Source organism: Chenopodium album, chromosome 11, assembly GCF_948465745.1.
Source record: "Chenopodium album chromosome 11, dcCheAlbu1.1, whole genome shotgun sequence".
Taxonomy (NCBI): Eukaryota; Viridiplantae; Streptophyta; class Magnoliopsida; order Caryophyllales; family Amaranthaceae; genus Chenopodium; species Chenopodium album.
Genome location: NC_137844.1, coordinates 38,694,468 through 38,698,814, shown reverse-complemented (window position 1 = coordinate 38,698,814; position 4,347 = coordinate 38,694,468). Strand labels below are relative to the sequence as shown.

General features: G+C 38.2%; 1 non-coding gene across 1 annotated transcript; it reads left to right on the top strand.

Annotated features, from left to right (window-relative positions):
- The first annotated feature begins 208 nt into the window (after positions 1-208).
- Positions 209-314, top strand: LOC145569562 (small nucleolar RNA R71). Its single transcript, XR_014096156.1, has one exon. It is a non-coding gene; the product is annotated as a small nucleolar RNA R71 (small nucleolar RNA).
- Positions 315-4,347: the final 4,033 nt, after the last annotated feature.

Below are 4,347 nucleotides of genomic sequence, written 5' to 3'. Positions count from 1 at the left end.
AACCGAGTAGACCATTGAGCCGCTTTTGCTTGTAGACTCTCTCTCCCCCTCTTTTCAATCCACGTAGTGACGAACTACATCCTCTATGATATCATCAACTTCTTCCTCGGTCTTGTTCATAATTGGGCCTCCGGCTCCGACATCAAGATATGACTTCCATTTAGGACTCAATCCTCCATAAAAGATTTGTATGATTTGGTAGGTCGGGATTCCATGGTGAGGACATTCTCGTTGATATTCCTTGTATCTTTCCCAAGCCTCATAAAAACTCTTGCTAGCCTTTTGTTTGAAACTTTGAATTAGATTTCTTGCCTCGGCGGTCTTCTTTTAAGGGTAAAAGCGAGAAAGAAACTCTTTGGTGACCTCATCCCAAGTTCTCAAGGAATTAGGCTTCACTTCCTTATCTAGCCACTCCAAAGCTCTTCCGATTAGAGAGAACGGGAATAGGTTGAGCCATATGAATTCTTGAGAAACCCTATTGACCTTGATTGTGTTGCAATAATTCTCAAACTCTTTGAGATCATTTAGTGGGCTTTTGTACTTGGCACCACTAAATTGCCTTTGTTCAATCATTTTTATCATCGCTAGCCTTATCTCAAAGTCATTAGCCGGTGTTGTTGGCGGAGCAACACCACTCTCAAATCTATAGGAACCGGGAGTTCCCATCTCCTTCAAAGCAACCCTTGGTACTTCACCCATGCTTCCTTGTCCTTCTTCTTGAAATTCTTCTTCACTTGATGAGCTTGAACTCAAGGATCATCTAGCAACTCTTATCCTTGCGATTATTCTCTCAATCTCTGGATCAAAAGGTACTAAATTCCTTCCACTTGTCTTATGCATACAATCTCAAAGAAACAATTAGTAGCACGGCTACAAGTGTAGCCTAAAAGAGAAAAATCTTTTTTTATTTTTGAAATGAAATGAAATAGACTCAACAACAATAGCAAACAACTACGCCACTCCCCAACAACAGTGCCATTTTGATAGAAAGGTGCATTCTAGGTCGTTGAAACTAAATATCCTCCAATCAAACTAATTTATAACCAAACTTACACCTAGTAATAGGGCAATTTTGGGTCAAACCACTAGGAACGGGGGAAGTTTGCTATGGCCAAAGTCAAGCTATTTCGATGTATAAGAGGTAGTGTAGGTTATCTAGATTCAACTAAACGAACAAAGTAATCACAAAGTAAATCAATATATCAAACACTAGGGATTTAGGATCCACATATTCTTGCAATGACACACACTAATCGGGTTAGAGATTGATTAATTCGAATATTGCGAAGGAAGATAGACAATGCTATCAAAAGAGCTCAACAAGCTATCTCTTAGAGGTCTAACTAGCGCCAACTACGAAAGACTCTACTAGAAACGTCACAAACCAAGCTCAATCGATAAATGTGAGCTACAAATCAATGGTCTGTACCAATGTAGGCACAAAATGCAATCTAGTATGACAATTAAAGTTAGCTACTCTTTAACCAATCATACACATGCACAAAATCAATTAACCAATTTAATCACAATGCTAAATCAATGAAAAACTCCCAATTAGCTATGATCCATCACTTAAACATGCTTCACTACCTCCCTAGCAAGTAAACTACTCACAATCCATGGAAGAAATCAAGATCAAAACTAAGCTAATCAACAAATTCATCATCATCTTTTCAATCAAACAAATTCAATCAACTAATCAACAAACAATTGAAATCAAAAGCTAACGATTGCATTAAAGTAAAAGAAATCCTTACAAACTTTGGTGAAATTAAAGGTAAATGTGCTTAGAATCATCAATCATCAACCATGAATGTCTGTCTCTAAAAATCTAAAAACAAGTGTTTCTCTCTCAAAACTTCTCTCTAAACTTCTACCAATTGATTCTGTAAAACTATTTCTCTCTCTAAAAGTAGAAGAAAATTCTATATATAGTAAAACTAAAAAGAGAAGTTAGTTAGATCGTCCAAAATAGACCCGTACAGGCATGACCTTTTTCAAGAGGATGCGCGGCCGCAAAAAAGAGGGTACGGAACAGGGGGAGCAACAAGCGCACCCGCGCCTGGGAACAGGGCAGCTTCCTTCCCCTTCAACTTGATGCTCCTAGTGCGCTCCACTTGGTGTGCTTGATGAACACGGAGCATGGCAGAACCTAAAACACCTTAACGGTGGGTTCAACACCAGAATTGGTGCCCCCACGGCTTGAATGCACGACCTAAGGTTACTTGGAACTTGCACATCTCCATACTTGGGCTTCAAATGGAAGACACTAGGCATCCTAATCAATGCAAAACTCGGGAAGAAACCTCGGGAATCCTTGGACAACAATCTTAACCTGAAATGAAAGAAATCAAACAAATAAAAGGGAAAAAGACAAAATAAACCAAGAAATGCATGAAAACGGAAAATCAACTAAGGAAAGTGCAAATTAAAGAAATAAAGAGCAAAACTAAGGGAAAAGGAATGAAAAGAGCTATAGAAGCAATCTAAAATCACCCTAAAAGAGAACAAATGAGTGCCATAAATGACACTCATCAATGGTGACATTAAACCTACATTCAATCTTCTTCTTGGATGTCCTTGGATACATGAGCTTGGTGCAATACCATCCTCACTTCATCAAATAATTAGGTTGAACTTTCAAGGTCTTCCTATGATTATACATGCTTCTCCTCTCAAAATAGCAATAAATGATCAATTACTTTTATAAATAAACCATGGTAATGATGAAGAAGACATGTGGGATTCGCTGCGGAGGCAATTTGCACATTAGAAATGGAGGAAAGCCTTAAAGAACCATTCAAGCTTGATCCATACTCCACCCCAATAGTAAACAACATCTTATTTAAGAGTACTTACTTTCCGGGGATGCCTTTGGGAATAGAATTGAAGAAATCTCTTTTACTTCCTATCCCAAAGAAAAGCTTCTCTTTTGGATTGGGATACAAACCAACCAAAGAAGAACTAAAATCTCACGATGCTAAAAGCAAAGCACATAGAGACAACAATAAGAAAGGGATAGTCACATTACTCCCATCCTACAATCAAACCCTTAATGGACAATTCATGAGGGTGGGAGAAGGCAACCCATGCTATGACTTTCTAGAACCACTAGTTCTAGAGGGTATCAAGAAGCCTGGATTTGAAATATTCAACGATTGCTACTTCTTGAATGACGATCTCAAAAGCGTTCAATCTAAACACCCAACTCCAGGGTGCTATGATAGACAAGCATTCAACTTGCTATTTGGACTAGAACAAAACCATGTTGCTACAACGACAAATCAGAACGCCATCCAAGATGAAGCTTCTGACCCAACCTCGTTGATCACCCCTTCTAATGAAACCTTCGAGCATGGATGGAGGAAGTCTTTCAAATGGACCAATCATAAAGGTGATAAACTTGAAATCATCACTGGCAAAGGGAAGATGTTTGAAGAATCTGACGATGAGTCCACTTTAGATTTTAAGGAAGCTGAAAGTTTAGGCCTTGTGGCCATTACTAAGTCTTATTTTCTAGTTCTAAGGATGAGGATCCCAAAAAGGATTCTTCTCTTGAAGTACTTTCTTTTGATTTCAATAATATGAGCTCTATTTCCGAGTATATGCCTTCTCTTGAATCTTTTGAATGCTATAATAACCAATCTAATGAAGATGATAATATTAACAAATTAGTTGAATAAATGAATAAACGAGAACAAAAGAACCCTATAATTGAAGAAACTGAAAAAATTAATATAAGAACTAGTGAGAACAAAAGGGAAGTCAAAATTGGCTTAACTTTAAATCCGGAAGAGCGATCGATCCATATATCGACGCTTAAAGAACTCGAAGACGTGTTCTCTTGGTCACACAAGGACATGCCTGGAATAGATAAGGAAATTGCGAAACATACCATTCCCTTGAACCCTACTTCTTAACCAGTAAAACAAAAACTTCGACGAATGAAACCTAATGTCGCTTTAAAAATAAAAGAAGAAGTACAAAAGCAAGTAGACGCAGGTTTCATTCGCGTATGTAATTACCCACAATGGGTAGTGAACATCGTCTCGGTCCCTAAAAAGAATGGACGATTTTGCATGTGTGTCGACTTTAGGGACCTCAACAAGGTTAGCCCTAAAGACGATTTTCCTCTACCTCATATTTACATATTGGTAGATAACACGGCTGAACATGCGATGTTATCCTTTATGGATGGATACGCAGGTTACAACCAAATTCTAATGGCAAAAGAAGACGAAGAAAAGATATGCTTTATCACCCCTTGGGATACATATTGCTATACATTCATGCCATTTGGTCTATAAAATGCAAGAGCTACACACCAAAGAACGGCTACGACTCTCT